The following is a 17,792-nucleotide window of genomic DNA, read 5'->3' as shown; positions in this document are numbered from 1 at the left end:
ATAAACATGCAGACTGCTGTTGCTTGCTCTTTATCACTGCTGTTAAGTGATAATTGCTGCCTATCCACATACAAAAATTTACAGAAGCCTAAGGTCTCTGTAATCTCTTCATTTAAAGTATTTTGGGGTCTATTTTGTAGTCCTCTGTTCATGCCCAGCGTTTGCTGGTCTCCAATTCATGTGTCTGTGTCAGGGATTATGCCTTTTAATGACTCACTTCTCTTACCCTGTTAGATCCCAATGAGCTCATTACTTTGACTCCTGATCAGCAAAGAGAAACTTGAAACTGAGGCAGAACAAAGTTCCTTGGCATTTATAATAAGAAATACATTTCCCTTCTCTAGAGACAAGCAGTGAAGTCTTAAAAATGGAGGCTTGGTCTATACTAGAAGTTTACGTCAACTTTAGCCAAATAAAGTTGATTTTCTAAACAATGAGTCCACACTACACAGCCTGTGAATTTAAGGGCTGCTGAAGTTGACTTTGGGTATTTCTACATTTATGAGGAGTAACACAAATTTCCACCTTGCATGATCGAACTAATGGTAGTATTAAGAAAGTTGAAGTTCTTAGCCTCTGAGAGGAATCCCAAAGTTATCTGCTCTGACCACTCTGGCCAGAACTTGCATCTATACTGCTCTCCACGTGAACAGGAAAAGCCCCAGGAAAGTTTGAATTTCATTTTCCACGTGGCCAGTGTTGCGAGCACACCTCAGAGCGGCAGCACATGTGGCAATCACATCCATGGGTGCTGGTTCCCACAGACACAAAAGAGGGCCAACAAGGAGTGTGCAGGAGATCTTGGACCTCTTTGGTGCATGGGGAGAGGAATTCATTCTCTTGGAGCGCTGACCAAGTAAAAGAAATGTTGATATCTACCCTAAGATAGCACTGTGCCTGGTGGAGAAAGAATACTCCAAGGACTCCCAGAATTGCTGAGTTAAATTAAGGGAGCTGAAGCAGTCCTATCACAAAACAAAGGAGGCACATGGACGGTCTGGTGTATCACTGCAAACATGCCACTTCTACCTGCTAAGGTAGGTTGAGTCACCAAAGAGCACTATTGGCATTTCCACCTCTCTGTAATTTTCTGGTCTGGGAAACAAGTTCCAGTGCTCATAGAATCATAGAATACTAGGACTGGAAGAGACCTCAAGAGGTCATCGAGTTCAGTCCCCTGCCCTCATGGCAGGACCAAATACTGTCTAGACCATTCCTGATAGACATTTATCTAACCTACTCTTAAATATCTCCAGAGATGGAGATTCCACAATCTCCCTGGGCAATTTATTCCAGTGTTTGACTACCCTGACAGTTAGGAACTTTTTCCTAATGTCCAACCTAAACTTCCCTTGCTGCAGTTTAAGCCCATTGCTTCTTGTTCTATCCTCAGTGGCCAAGATGAACAAGTTTTCTCCCTCCTCCTTATGACACCCTTTTAGATACCTGAAAACTGCTATAATGTCCCCCCTCAATCTTCTCTTTTCTAAACTAAACAAACCCAATTCTTTCATCCTTCCTTCATAGGTCATGTTCTCTAGACCTTTAATCATTCTTGTTGCTCTTCTCTGGACCCTCTCCAATTTCTGCACATCCTTCTTGAAATGCGGTGCCCATCACTGGACACAATACTCCAACTGAGGCCTAACTAGCGCAGAGTAGAGCAGAAGAATGACTTCTCGCGTCTTGCTCACAACACACCTGTTAATGCATCGTAGAATCTTGTTTGCTTTTTTTGCCACAGCATCACACTGCTGACTCATATTTAGCTTGTGGTCCACTATAACTCCTAGATCCCTTTCTGTCATACTCCTTCCCAGACAGTCGCTTCCCATTCTGTATATGTGAAACTGATTGTTCCTTCCTAAGTGGAGCACTTTGCATTTGTCTTTATTAAACTTCATCCTGTTTACCTCAGACCATTTCTCCAATTTGTCCAGATCATTTTGAATTATGACCCTATCCTCCAGATTAGTCGCAACCCCTACCAGCTTGGTATCATCTGAAAACTTAATAAGCGTACTTTCTATGCCAATATCTAAATCATTGATGAAGATATTGAACAGGCCCAGTCCCAAAACAGACCCCTGCAGAACCCCACTTGTTATACCACTTGTGGCGCCCGGCAATATGCAAATGAAGCCCGGGAAATTCAAATCCCGGGCTTCATTTGCAACTCCAGTTGCCTACATTAACCACCCTAGTTTGAACTAGGGTGGTAGTGTAGACATACCCTGGGTACAGTTATCCAGGCAGTTATGCACCCACCTTATATTAGCCCCATCTAAATTGTATTTGCCTAGTTCATTGATAAGAATATCATTCGAGACCGTATCAAATGCCTTACTAAAGTCTAGGTATACCACATCCACTGTTTCTCCCTTATCCACAAGACTTGTTATCCTATCAAAGAAAGCTATCAGATTGGTTTGACATGATTTGTTCTTTACAAATCCATGCTGGCTGTTCCCTATCAACTTGCCACCTTCCAAGTGTTTACAGATAATTTCCTTAATTACTTGCTCCATTATCTTCCCTGGCACAGAAGTTAAACTAACTGGTCTGTAGTTTCCTGGGTTGTTCTCATTTTCCTTTTTATAGATGGGAACTATATTTGCCTATTTCCAGTCTTCTGGAATCTCTCCTGTCTCCCATGATTTTCCAAAGATGATAGCTAGAGGCTCAGATACCTCCTCTATCAGCTCCTTGAGTATTCCAGGATGCATTTCATGAGGCCCTGGTGACTTGCAGGAATCTAACTTTTCTAGGTGATTTTTAACTTGTTCTTTTTTATTTTATCTTCTAAACCTACCCCTTTCCCACTAGCATTCACTAGGTTAGGCATTCCTTCAGACTTCTCTGTGAAGACCGAAATGAAGTCATTAAGCATCTCTGCCATTTCCAAGTTTCCTGTTACGGTTTCTCCCTCCTCACTGACCAGTGGGCCTACCCTGTCCTTGGTCTTCCTCTTACTTCTAATGTATTTATAAAAAGTCTTCTTGTTCCCTTTATTCCCATAGCTAGTCTAAGCTCATTTTGTGCCTTTGCCTTTCTAATCTTGCCCCTGCATTCCTGTGTTGTTTGCCTATATTCATTCTTTGTAATTTGTCCTACTTTCCATTTTTTATATGACTCCTTTTTTATTTTTAGATGATGCAAGATCTCGTGGTGAAGCCAAGGTAGTCCTTTACCATATTTTCTATCTTTCCAACACAGCGGAATAGCTTGCCTTTGGGCCCTTAATAATGTCCCTTTGAAAAACTGCCAACTCTCTTTAGCTGTTTTCCCCCTCAGTCTTGATTCCCATGGGACCTTACCTATCAGCTCTTTGAAATTACCAAAATCCGCCTTCCTGAAATCCATTGTCTCTATTTTGCTGTCCTCCCTTCTACCCTTCCTTAGGATTGTGAATTCTATGATTTCATGATCACTTTCACCCAAGCTGCCTTCCACTTTCAAATTCTCAACCAGTTCCTCCCTATTTGTTAGGATCAAATCTAGAACAGCTTCCTCCCTGGTAGCTTTTTCAACCTTCTGAAATAAAGTTGTCTCCAATGCAGTCCAAGAACTTATTGGATAGTCTGTGTCCCGCTGTGTTATTTTCCCAACATATATCTGCATAGTTGAAGTCCCCCATCACCACCAATTCTTGGGCTTTGGATGATATTGTTAGTTGTTTAAAAAAAGCCTCATCCATTTCTTCCACCTGGCTAGGTAGCCTGTAGTAGACTCCTAGCATGACATCACCCTTGTTTTTAATCCCTTTTAGCCTAACCCAGAGACTCACAAGACTTTCGTCTCCTATGTCCATCTCCACCTCACTCCAAGTGTGTTCATTTTTAATATATAAGGCAATACCTCCTCCCTTTTTTCCCTGTCTATCCTTCCTGAGTAAGCTGTTCCCTTCCATACAAACATTCCAATCCTGTGTATTATCCCACCAAGTTTCTGTAATGCCAACAATGTCATAATTGTACTTATTTATTAGCACTTCCAGTTCTTCCTGCTTATTACCTATACTTCTCGCATTTGTGTATAGGCATCTAAGATACTGATTTGACCTTGCCTCCCAGTTTTGCCCTGATCCTCCTTTCTCTCTGCCATTATAAACCATGCTCCCTCCCATTTCCAACCCATCTCCCAGGTCTCCATGTTCTCCACTTACCTTTCTGAAGAAGCAGGAGTTCCTTAAGATGCGTGCATCATGCATCTTTCCTGACTATTCCATATTGATATTGGTGAATCTTGTGAGCCATCAGCACCTGCAGCACCATGGAGATGTAGTCCCTATGGTTTATATATTCCTGGGCATGGTGGTTGTGTGCCAAAATGGGGATATGTGTTCTGTCTATCGCCCACCGCAGTTAGGGAACCTCATCATGGCAAAGCCCTCCACTATGGTATCCACATTTCGCAGAGTTGCTTCTCTTTGTAGCTGAATCATATTGATTGCTTTGGCTACTTGTATAACAGCAGCTCCCACCGTAGATTTCCCCACTCTGAATTGATTCCCAACTGACCAGGAGCTGTCTGGCATTGAAAGCTTCCACAGGGCAATTGTTGCTCACTTTTCTACTGTCAGAGTGGGTCTTGTTCAGGCAGGGGTGGATGAGAGTGCCTCGGGGCCCCAGGCAGTGAAATTTCGGGGGGCCCCTCCTTTGACATGGCACATGCGCTGTGGCACCACGGCGCATGTGCGGGGCCTCGGGAAGCACGGGGCCCAGGGCAGCCGCCCCGCTCACCCTGCCCTAAATCCACCACTGCGTTCAGGCATTCCTGTGCTTCAGGGCAGGGAATAGTCATTTGCAAAGTTCCATGAAAGTGGCCTTGTGCATTCAGAAGTTTTGCAGCTGCGGCTGATGGTCCCATACCTGTAGCACTATATGGTCCCACCATCTGTGCTTGTCTCACAGCACTAGAATCATGGTGTCTAGAGGACTGAATGCCATCTGCATTTCCAATTTGCTCAACGCAAGGGTTTTCCTGTAGAGCAAAGACAGAGGAGATTCCTCCTTGTCCTCTTCCTGGTGAAGTGCTGTGCTTACATTGTTGAAATACTGCACACCAAAGTAAACACCAACATTACAATAGTTTGATGCACGTGATCCATGAGGGAGGCCATGCTCATGCTGCTATGGCATCTACGTGGGTAACCAGGGCCAAAAAGGGCACAAAATGACTGTTTCCTGTTGATCTCAAGCAAGGGGGTAGAGAGTAGATAAGCACATTATGGGACACTGATGACATGTACCCAGAACCATCTGCTGTACATTTTTGGTCCCCGTGTGCACCAGGAGCATAACCCAGAACACAAAGCGGCACAGGCACTGTGGGATAGCTACCCTCAGTGCATCACTCTCAGTTGACAGCAGTCTCCCTAATGGGGACACACTCCTTCAAACTACATTACATTTCTTGCATGCACTGGGGACATGAACCTTTGACTTTGCAAAATCAGGTGACTTGTAATGTAGACAAGGCCTGAGGCTTCTAACACAAAAACAGCCAAACAATCTTGAAAGGAACTGGGTTCTCTGGAAAGACTGACCCTTTCAGAGCCATCTGGTTTTGAAGCTTTGAAGGTTCCCTTTCTCTTTTCTTCCCTCTTATCAGGTCACTTGAGCCTTGAAGTCTCTACAGCAAACAGTCATCAGACTGTCTCAGATGGGTAGCCATGTTTGTCTGTAACTTTAAAGAAACAACAAATAGTCCTCTAGTACCTTGGGCATGTCTGCACTAAGAAATTATTTCAAATTGAGAAAAATCGAAATAGTAAGTCCAGATTTAACAAAATCGAAATAGCGTGTCCCCACTATGGGGGAGCATTGAAATGAGTCAGAATTATTTTGAAATTGCATGCTCAGTCTGATTGGAGCCTGCCTTGGACTTAGAGCCCCCAGAAACACTCTGGGGAGGGCACCAGGAGGGCAATACTTCCTGTAGCTGCTTGGTCAGTAAAGCTGTGACGCGTGCTTACAGGGGCTCCTCTCTATGGCTGCGTCTTACACACTGCTCCTCCACTGCTTCCCATCTCGCGGAACACAAAATGGATGCAGTGTGCTCCGGTCACCCTTGTGGATGCCACCGCACTCACAATATGGAGCCAGAACTGCTGCAAAGCAGTGCCAGGCTCATGGGCCTTGGTGCTGTACTTCTGCAGTACTTCCAAACTGCCTGCATGCTGCTCCAGCAGAACGAGGACTGGCCCGGACCACAGGTCCTCATCACCCAGTCCTGGCCCTCCTGCTGCTGTGCAAGCCCCTTGGTCCCTGGTCACCATGGAGCGCCACTTCTGGCAGAGGGACACAGTTTGGACAGGTGGGACTGCATTATTCTGCAGCTATGGGTCAACCATTAGTAGCTGCAGAAGAAGGCCACCTTCCTTGAGCTCTGCGAGTGGCCCATCCCTGCCCTCAGGCAACAGGACACCTGACTGAGACTCACCATCCCCCTGCAGAAGTGTGTCACCATTAGCCTGTGGAAGCTCGCCACGCCGGACAGCTACCGCTTCATCGGGAACCAGTTCCGTGTGGGGAAACCCACAGTTGGGACAGTACTCCTGCAGGCAGCCAAAGCCATCAACCACATGGTGCTAAGGTGGGTTGTCACTCTGGGCAAAGTGGATACCATTGTTGATGGCTTTGCAGCCATGGGCTTCCCCAACTGTAGGGGGCCCTTAGATGGCATACATATTCCCATCTTGGCCCCCCAACTACCATGCCTTGGACTACATAAACAGGAAGGGGTACTTCTCCATGGTGTTGCAGGCCCTTATGGATCACAATGGATGTTCACTGACATCAACGTTGCATGGTCAAGGAAGGTGCCTGACACCTGCATGTTCCAGAACTCATGCTTGTTCAGAAAGATGCATACCGGCATTTTTTTTACCCTGACTGCACCATCCAAGTGGGGAACGTGGACATGACCATCTACATCCTGGGCAATGCAGCCTACCCCTCGCTCTCCTGGCTCATGAAGCCCCATACGGGCAGCCTGGACCCCATAAAGGAGCACTTCAATGCCGGTTGAATAGGTGCTGCATGGTGGTGGAGAGTGCCTTCAGTTGTTTAAAAAGGAAATTCAGGAGTCTTCTCATCCATCAGGACCTCAACCAACGCAACATCCCCTATGTGGTGGCAGCCCGCTGTGTGCTCCGCAACTTTGCAAGAGCAAGGGGGAGACTTTCCTGCCAGGGTGGGTGGCAGGGGCTGAACAGCTGGCCAGGGCAAATGAACAGCCAGACATCAGTGTCATTTGGAGGGCACACAAAGGGGCTGTGCTCATCAGAGAGGCCTGGAGGGAGAGTTTCATGCAAGGCCAGTTGTGAGACTCACTCCCATGCCTCTCCATAAGGGGGCCCTGTATTCCCTCTGTTTGTCTTTCCTCCCTCACACCTCCCTTCTCCTGCCCTCCCTTCCCACCTTTTCTCCTTCCCTGCAGAGCAAATATGAAAGCTTTCTTTGAGAAACAACAGGTCTGTTTATTGGGGGGATATACAACAGAGGAGGGACTGGAGAAAGAATCTGAAGTGGGGGAGTGACAAGTAGAGGGTCCAGAGATGAGGCTGGGACTGGCATCATCCTCTGGTTGTTCAGGAGGGTCTGGCTGCCCAAGGGGTCCCACTGCCCTATGTTCTGGGGCACCAGTAGCCCCTGGGGAGGGATTAGGAAGGTAAGGTAAGGGGTGGCCTGGGGAGGTGGCTGGTGGCCCATGAGGCCATGTGCTCCAGCACCAAGGTGAGGGAGTGCATGGATGTGACCTTGTGCTGGTGTGCCAGCTGGTCCCAGGGAGCCGTCTGCTGCTCCTGGTCAGCCCGGAGCTCCTCCTTGAGCCTCTAGGGACTGCAGTCAGGCCATATCTCCTGCATAAAGTCCTCCCAGGTTCTCTTCTGCCTGGGAGGTGGGGACACACCAAGCTCATAGCTGGCCCAGCTGTGAAGAAAAGTGACAAGGGCAGTCATCCCAGGAAACCCTGTCTATGAAGCCTCGCTCTAATCTCTGAGCCGACACTAAAAAGGTCTTAGTTCTGATGATGGAAATGTGCTTTAAGCAAGGCCATCTGTTGCCTAGACAGTGGACACTTTCCATCAGGGGCACAGAGGTCCAGGGGAGTATCACTATACTCACTGCCCGATGACAAGCAGGCAAGCGAAAGTGCTGGCCAGGCCAGGAGCCTGCGGGTGGGGGAGGGGAGGTGTGGCATGGCTCGGCTACCTTCTGTGTCCCACACACATCAGGTCTGGCACTGGTGGTGTCCTGCAGAGAGAGAACTTCTATATCTGCCCACTGGAGGAGGGGGGAGGTATTGGGAGAGGGGGTGTGTGAGTGGCATCTCCTCTTCCTCCCTCTGGCAGGTTCCCATGCACGGGATCAGTCTCCTCCTCATCGCCACACTTGACTGAGAGAAAATTCTGCCTGAATGCAAGCATGAGCCTGTGCTGTGTGTGGCACAACTGTGTGATTCCATGACGCCTTAGTGGTGACTTGTCGTGGGAAGGTGTCCCGCCACGGAGGCTAGAATAAGGCAGGGCTCTCCAGGAACCTTGTAAGAAGGACCAAAGGGTTTCTGTGTGAGAGCGTCATGGGGCTGAGTGCTCTGGACTGGAGCTTCCTGTGTACCCATGTGTACTGGCTGTTGTGCATCCGCCAGGCCAAGTAGCCTGAATCAGCACACAGCCCTTTGCAGCCTGAGGCCTACCCCCGTATGTACATAGGGAAAATTATAGAACTCACCTGAAATGCCTCCCCCAGGATCATCCAAGTCCTGGGAGATATCCTGGGTGGGCTGGGGGGACTGACTCCAGCATGAGGAGTAGGTCTTGGTTGCTGGGCATGGTCGCCTGACTGGCCTTCTCCTCTTTTCTTGTCTGCAACCTCACCTTCGTGGAGGCTGATGCGGGATGTGTCCTGGCTGGACTCCAGGAGGATAGGCACGTGGGAGGTGACTGGCCTCCTTCCCAGGATGGCATCCAACTGCTTGTAGTAGTGGCACATGTGAGGTGCTGCCCCGGAGCATCTACTCTGCTCCCTGGCATTGTGGTAGGCCTGCTGGGGTTCCTTCACCTTCACCTTCACGTGGACCTGGTCGAGGGGGGGTTGTTGGCCAGGCTGGTGGCGATCCAGCTGTACACGTGTGCATTTTGCTTTCTGGTTCAGACATCCTGGAGGTTGGTCTCCTCCCTGCAGACCTTGATCAGGTCCAGGATCTCCACATCATTCTAGGCTGGAGCTCTCCTGTGTCCCTGGCCACTGGCAGCTGATGGTGCAGCAGGAGTGAGAAGCTCTGAGGGAGCACTGGGGTCTGCCATGGCGCTTGGGATGCTGCTCTCTTACACAGGCTAGCAAAGCTGGCCACGTATGAGAAACCCTTCTCCTGCAGCCTGTAGTTTTAAGCTCTGCAGGAGGAGGAGAGCAGTTGTGGTCAGAGCAGTCAGAAGTGCAGCAGTGAGAGACCACTGGAGGCCCATTATTTGGAATTAGCCGCACCAGATCATCTATGAAGTAACAATTGCAAAATTAGCATTATTCCTCGTGGAAAGTAGGAGTACAGATTTTGAAATAAACAGCCTGTTATTTTAAAATAATGGGCTTGGTAGTGTGGGTGCTCTGCTTATTATTTCGAAATGAGGGGGGTTATTTCAAAATAACTCCCTAGAGTGGACCAGGGCTTAGGGTATGTCTACACTACAAAGTTAGTTCGAACTAACGGACGTTAGTTTGAACTAACTTTCATAGGCGCTACACTAGCACTCCGTTAGTTCGAATTTAATTCAAACTAACGGAGCGCTTAGTTCGAACTAGGTAATCTTCATTCCACGAGGATTAAGCCTGGTTCGAACTAGCTAGTTCGAATTAAGGGGTGTGTAGCCCCTTAATTCGAACTAGTGGGAGGCTAGCCCTCCCCAGGTTTCCCTGGTGGTCACTCTGGCCAACACCAGGGAAACTCTACTGCCCCCCTCCTGGCCCCGGACCCCTTAAAGGGGCACAGGCTGGCTACGGTGCCCGTGCCAAGTGCAAGCCTGCCAGCACCCAGCCAGCAGACCCTGCACCTGGCACGGCTCGAGCCAGCCATCTGATGCCCCCCAGCCCTCCCCCTCTTCCCGGGACCATGCTGGCGGCTCCCGGGAGCTTGTCCGGGACCGCAAGAGGCGGGCACCCGCCTGGGCTAGTGCGGACATCGTGGACCTCGTCCACGATCTCTGCACTAGGCACAGGAAAATGGCCGGCTAGGGCAGAGGAGCTGCCAGCCTGGCCACCCAGGAGCAGGTGTGCAAGAGAATCAAGGGGGTCCACTGAGACCCCCGACCCTGAGCCCTGAGCTTACAATGGCCGTCCTGGGTCAGACCAAAGGTCCATCTGGCCCAGTAGCCTGTCTGCCGACAGCGGCCAACCCTAGGGACCCTGGAGGGGATGGACCAAAGACAGTGACCAAGCCATTTGTCTCGTGCCATCCCTCTCCAGCCTTCCACAAACCTTGGGCAGGGACACCACTCCTACCCCCTGGCTAATAGCACTCCATGGACCCAACCTCCATGACTTGATCTCACTTCCCTTTAAACTCTGTTCCAGTTCTAGCCTTCACAGCCTCCTGCAGCAAGGAGTTCCACAGGTTGACTCTTTGCTTTGTGAAGAAGAACTTTCTTTTATTAGTTTGAAGCCTGCTACCCATTTATTTCATTTGGTGTCCTCTAGTCCTTATATTAAAGGAACGAATGAAGAATTTTTTTATGCACCCTTTCCACACCACTCATGATTTTATAGACCTCTATCATATTCCCCCTCAGTCTCCTCTTTTCTAATCTGAAAAGTCCCAGTCTCTTTAGCCTCTCTTCATATGGGACCTGTTCCCAACCCCTGATCATTTTAGTTGCCCTCCCCTCTCCCACCCTCTCTCTTCCCCTCTCCCACCTCCTTTTCCCAGTCTCCCCCAGTTTTGTTCAATAAAGACAGATTCCATTTTGGAAGACACGTTATCTTTATTTTGTACATCAAGAAGAGGGGCTAGGGAAGGGTAAGTGGAAGGAGGTGAGGGAGGAATGGGGTACGAGCCCCCGATGGGGAGGACTGGGCTGGCTCTGCGGGCTTCTGGGGGTGGAAGCTCTCCTGCAACCCCCCAATTGCTCCCTCTCCCCAGATGGCAGCCTGCGGCAAGTGCAGCCAGTCTGATGGCCGAGTGCTGTGATGTGCCCAGTGTGGGGACTGAGGGCACTTCAAGCCGGGACTGCTTTGCAAGCGGGGCACCCCTGAGAACTGTCTGTCCGGGGTGGGGTTCGGGACCCTTTAAGCACAGCCCTCGGCTAGCCTGAGGCAGCATCTGCACGCTCTAAGTCCTCCTCTGATGCCCTGCCGGCACTGCTTCCGGCCATCCTTAACCCCGCTTCAGTGTCCACTTAATGTGGATGTGCTAGTTCGAATTAGCAAAACGCTAATTTGAACTAGTTTTTAGTTCTAGATGCGTTAGTTCGAATTAGCTTAGTTCGAATTAACTAATTCGAACTAAGTTAGTTCAAATTAGCTCTGTATTGTAGACATACCCTTCGAGACTAACAAAAAATATTTATAGTATCATGAGTTTTCATGGCAAAACATCAGACTGTTCATTCTGTTATATCCCCTTCTCCCACACTTCATTTAACTTGTCTGCTTAGATCATAAAGTCTTACTGTGTATATGTCCAGTGGCTAGAACAATGGGCTCCAATCTGAGTGGAACCTCCAGGTGCTACTCTGTATATAACAGTGACCATGGCTTGATCAGAAACAAAGAGGTCCCCCTCTTGCTCTGAATGACTTCTAAGGGAATTAGACTGGTGTATGACATCGGCTTTAGTTGAGTTTGCTCCTTCAACTTTAGTTTGTAAACTTCACTGTGTCAATTTCCGTTTATTGTACTATTTAATCTATGTTACTATTTTTTTGAATTTCTCTAGAATGCAAGAGAAAAAAGAATAAAGCAATGGCCTTCTACTAAACCAGCAAGGTCCCTTTCCTTGTTAATAAGTTTCAGTCTTTCTCTGATCCACACAGACCACATTTTTCCAGTATGATGTATACAGTTGATAGGTTTATTAATGAGAATTCTTTTTTATTACTACTTAGTGACACATGAAGCTCCTGGAACTGCAGTCACATTTTTATTCCCGACATCTTATGTTTGTTTTTCACAAGTTTTTGCATTTACAGAGGATGTGCTTTCTTATTTCATTGTAATCAGCTACCATTAAACAAGCAATCCGTTTATATTCATTTAGGCCCAATGCTGCAACTTGCCAAGTTCACTTCTTTGCTCTGCTTGGGGGAGGAGTTTGACCATCCTTCTATGGAATTAAGAGCAATTCCACCATGAGAAAATGCTAATTTTAGTGGCTCCATAAAAGGCTAAGAGGATCTCTGGTGAGTTCATGTGACTTAATATTAGTTTATAGGCCAGCTGGTCCCCTCTGGTCAGGACTCCCCTACAAGCTCTGTTCCTGTAGCTGCACAAAGAATTCAGCAGCTTCACAGCACTGAGGGTTTCCACACATTATCTAATGCAACTGCTGGATGAACATCAACTTATTACTTACCCCTTCTCCAGATGCAGAGCCCTTCACATGAAGAAGCAGCCGACTTCTCTTCTGTGAGACTAGGGCACTTCATGAAATTTTCTCTCACAGACTATCTAGCTCATTGTTGGCACCATACAAACAACTCAATAATAATTCTCTTCAGGTGAGAGCATGATTGATTACTTGCATCCTTGTGCAAGTGATGTGTTCCTAAACTTAGAAATCCTAGTTGACAGTAGAGATCATGCAATTCTGGCTCAGCTGAACTTTATCAAGCAAAACCCAAGAGTACTGGATATAGTTGTGGGGAAGAATACTTTTTTATCATATTTTAGAAGACTAAATAAGCGTTAAACAATAGACAAGAAATGAAAAGTAATGTTGATTGCTCAGGTGAATATAGTAGACTCTAGTAATCCATTTGTGAATTTGAAAGCCATTTTAACATGGTACACATTATACTCTTATGTTCACTTTCCTTTTTAATCAGTCAAAAGGTTGCATTCCCCATTACATGGTAATTACTTCTTTCAGTCGGGAAGGGAATACTTGTTATAAGAACTGCTCAGATGGTTACATTTTTCAGGGATATGAATGCATTTCTTTTATGCTCTGGCACACCCTTGGTGCAATGTGTAGGAGGGCAGTGATGGTAAAACAGTGCTTGACTTTGATCTCACACTGGTACAAATTAGGAGTAACTCAATGAGGTCAGTGCAGCAATGCTGGGGTACCTGTGAACAGCATCAGGGCCACAGAAAGACATTGCAAACTTATTTTGCAAATGGGATATTTATTGCTGTACGCCTGGTATAACCCTCCCCTGAGCTCATCGAATGGTTGGGAGGTGGGGGGAAGGGACAAAGGAGGCAAATGATTCAAAAGGGTCTGGGGTTCCCAGCTGCTGCTGCCAGTACCTCAGGAGCAATGGAGGCTGGAGTACTGGGCCCTTTAAACCCTCACTGCTCCAGGTGGCACTCAGGTATCCCTGGGAGTGGGGAAATACTGTTTAGCTGTTCTGGGCGGTACTGAGGGCTGGCTCTCCTCAGCGATAGATGCAGGAAAAAGTTCCCCCATTCTAAATTGGAATATTAACCATGGGAAATGCAACCTAATCTAAATGAGATCTTAAAACATTTGTCTACATTCCAGGTTTTCGGACCCTCATGTTCCTCCCTCTTAGACCTATCTTCAGCATTAGTGTAGGCATTTTGTTGACCATGAGAACAGATGGCTAAATACGAGTTTTAAGAGGCTAAAGAAGTACTCAAGGTAGACTTCCTTAAAACAAAAATACTTCCAAATTTTAAAAGAAGTCAAATTCTACTGAAGAAAATAGGAACATAAATTTTGTCAAGTCAAATGTAAAAGCAGGCACACACACAAAAAAGGCAAGTGACACAAACTAACAACAAATATTTTTAAAGACAGTCAGAATTAGGAAACCTGCCATACAATCAGTGGGGCCGGTAGACTATCCAGGTGCTAAAGGAGCACTTAAGGAAGACAAAACTGTTGAGAAGAAGCGAATCATGCTGCGGTGAAAAGGGGTTTTTATGCAACAAGGAAATGTCCACACTGCTTGTTTTTGCGCAAAAACCCCTTGTGCAAAAACAGACCGAAAGAAATTATGCAAATGAAGCACGAGAAAATGCTAATCTATGCTTCATTTGCATTGCCTTTTTCAGCAAATCTCATAGTGTAGACAAAACCTGTGTGTATCTCATTGAATGCAAACTGCTCAGACACTGTTTGCTTTTTCTAATTCTTTTTCTACTTTGATACATCGCTGGACAATAATAAGTCTTCACATTAATTCAAAAACTGGACAAGAACCATTTTTGCACTAACAAGTGATATTAAATGTACAGCTGTTAGGCCTAGTTTGCCAGCATTGATAAATTTCGTGCTTCATGGAATATGAAATCCACATTTTTGTTAGAGAACTTCATAAAAGCAGCAGGTTTAGATCTTTATGACTTTTTTTTTACCACATACTTTTCAAATCAGCATATTCATTTATTTCCTAATTATTGTGTCCCATGTTTTATTCATGTGGCTACATGTACCCTCATGTTTTAGAAGAAATAGAAATGCATGTTACACAAATGATACAGAGGTTTTTGTGTATTTTAATAGAAACATCTCAGTATACATTCCTTTACAAATACATTGGGAATTCCTTTTGTTTGGCAAATGCTAAATTTGGATGCACTAACTAGAATGTGTCAGACACCACTGTTTCCATTCTCAGCTGTCCTCTTTAACATTTTGACCGATTGATTTTGATTGAGTACCTACTAATTTCACATGTGACTATATAGGAATTTTGCACAGACTGAGTAGAGTACATAGTGTTCTAACTGTACTTAAGTTTCTGCTCTTATAAACAAAGATGAGTCAAACAGAACTGGGTGGTGATTTTTTTCAGTTTACTTGAACATCTTTATATCTCAGAAGTGTGTAATTAATACATTGTTTAAGGTTCTCCGTAGGCAACAATGCTGGAATTAAGCTAATTGACACTAGGGGATTGGAGAACATGGTTAGTGAACTTCATATGTAGCTGTACAGACACTCACTCCCAAATGTAGAAAAGGCAAGCTCAGGTTTACAATGATTAGAGTCTATCATGATTTTAACTCCTTTGGGAAACATTCTGGCTTACCCCCGCTGCCCTTGGTCCAGATGTAATGTAATTTCTCCAATCCTGATTCCTACATCAGTTGTCGGCCACTGATGGAGGTATTGGGGCTATTCCTCAGTATAGATAAGTCCTTGGTAGCAACCGTTTCCCCTGGACTTAGGTTTCTTTTATTAGTAAAAAAAACCTTTTTCATAAATATTTTCAACACAAATCAAGCTTTTTCTGCCCTTTACCACATTCTGCTGTAGTTTATTAGCCATCTGGATATGTGTTCCAATACCCTACTGTCAGTCAGCAACATATATATATGTTTCAACTACTCAAAACTAAAAGCACCCATAATCACTAGTAACATTTGAGAATTTAGGCCAGAGTGATTGTATTAATATTTTATACCAGTGACGTTCATTCACTTTATTTTGCTTTGTCTCTTCAAAATATTTTCCATTTATATCTGAATGTCAATGACCCAGTTTTACATTGGTGTAACTTCAATACAGTTAATCCTAATTTATGCCAGTGTAAATGAGAAGAGAATCAGGCCCCCCTCAATCTGTGTGTGTGTGTGTGCATGTGTGCATGTGACAGGTAGTTGTAAATATATGAGGTCCATTTTTCCAGCTGTTACAAAGTCTAAATATGGTAGGAAGCTTGGCTCATGTCTCTTTTCCCTAAAAGTTTTATTTTGATTTTAGTATCCTTAAGTAGTCATTGATTTTTCTAAACTCATTTCTTTCCTGATGTATTTAAGATCAAGCAAGCTTTGCTATCCATCTACAAATCACTTTGACTTTACAAGCCAGTTCTGCTACATAGTTACAAATCACTTTGACTTTAGTCAGGAAATTAGAGGCAGGTTTAATTTTTTAGAAAATAAATGTAATTCTTAAATCACTTACCTCTGCCATCTTTTATGACTCAGCTTGTGATTTTGTTTGTTGCATTTCCTAGCTCATGGACTCCATCAAGGTAACCATACAACATACTGTAGCTGAGTCAAATTCTGGCAATCAGATCAATTGTTCTGTTCAATATCTTCATCAACGATTTAGATATCGGCATCGAGAGGACGCTTATTAAGCTTTCAGATGATACCAAGGTTGGAGGGGTTGCAACTGCTGTGGAGGACAGGGTCATAATTCAAAATGATCTGGACAAATTGGAAAAATGGTCTGAGATAAACAGAATGAAGTTTAATAAGGATAAATGCAAAGTGCTCCACTTAGGAAGGAACAATCAGTTTCACATATACAGAATGGGAAGCGACTGTCTAGGAAGGAGTACGTCAGAAAGGGATCTAGGGGTTATAGTTGACCACAAGCTAAATATGAGTCAACAGTGTGACGCTGTTGCAAAAAAAGCAAACATTATTCTAAGATGCATTAACAGGTGTGTTGTGAGCAAGTCTCAAGAAGACATTCTTTTGCTCTACTCTGCGCTGATTAGGCCTCAGTTGAAGTATTGTGTCCAGTTCTGGGCACCACATTTCAGGAAAGAGGTGGAGAAATTGGAGAAAGTCCAGAGAAGAGCAACAGAAATTATTAAAGATCTAAAAAACATTAGCTGTGAGGGAAGTCTAAAGGAATTGGGCTTGCTTAGACTGGAAAATAGAAGACTGAGAGGAGACATGATAGCGGTTTTCAGGTATCTAAAAGGGTGTCACAAGGAGGAGGGAAAAAACTTGTTCTTCCTGGCCTCTGAGGATAGAACAAGAAGCAATGGGATTAAACTGCATCAAGGGAGGTTTAGGTTGGACATTGGGAAAAAGTTCCTAACCATCAGGATGATTAAACACTGGAATAAATTGCCTAGGGAGGTTGTGGAATCTCCATCTCTGGAGATATTTAAGAGTAGGTTAGATAAATGTCTATCAGGGATGGTCTAGACAGTATTTGGTCCTGCCATGAGGGCAGGGGACAGGACTCGATGGCCTCTCGAGGTCTAATCCAGTCCCAGTATTCTATGATAGTATTATTCAGTTTCATCCTTTGAGAGAAAAAAATGCCTTTATTTAAGAAACATTAAATTCAAGTGTATTGAAGAAAGAGCCAGCCTCAATAGTAGTATAAGAATAATTTGGTACCTTCTTCCAAAACATCTCAAAAGCCCTTTACCAACAGAAATAACCTATGTCTCACCACAGCTAAGTGATGTAGGCATGTAGGATTAATCCAGGTAAAATTTTAGAAGCACATCATGGAAGTGACTGAAATCTTAGTGCTATTGAGAGTCAGTGGGACTAAGGGTATGTCTACATTACAGCGCTAATTCGAACTAACTTAGTTCGAATTAGTTAATTCGAACTAAGCTAATTCGAACTAAGCTAATTCGAACTAACGGATCCAGACTAAAAAACTAGTTCGAATTAGCGTTTTGCTAATTCGAACTAGCATGTCCACATTAAGTGGACCCTGAACCGGGATTAAGGATGGCCAGAAGCAGTGCCGGCAGGGCATCAGAGGAGGACTTAGAGCGTGGAGCTGCTGCCTCAGGCTGGCCGAGGGCTGTGCTTAAAGGGACCAGACCCCCACCCCAGATAGACAGGTCTCAGGGGTGCCCCGCTTGCAAAAGCAGTCCTGGCTTGGAGTGCCCTGAG

This window comes from Pelodiscus sinensis, chromosome 9, assembly GCF_049634645.1.
Source record: "Pelodiscus sinensis isolate JC-2024 chromosome 9, ASM4963464v1, whole genome shotgun sequence".
NCBI lineage: Eukaryota > Metazoa > Chordata > Testudines > Trionychidae > Pelodiscus > Pelodiscus sinensis.
The sequence above is the reverse complement of the archived record's forward strand: the minus strand, read 5'-3'. Positions refer to the sequence as shown.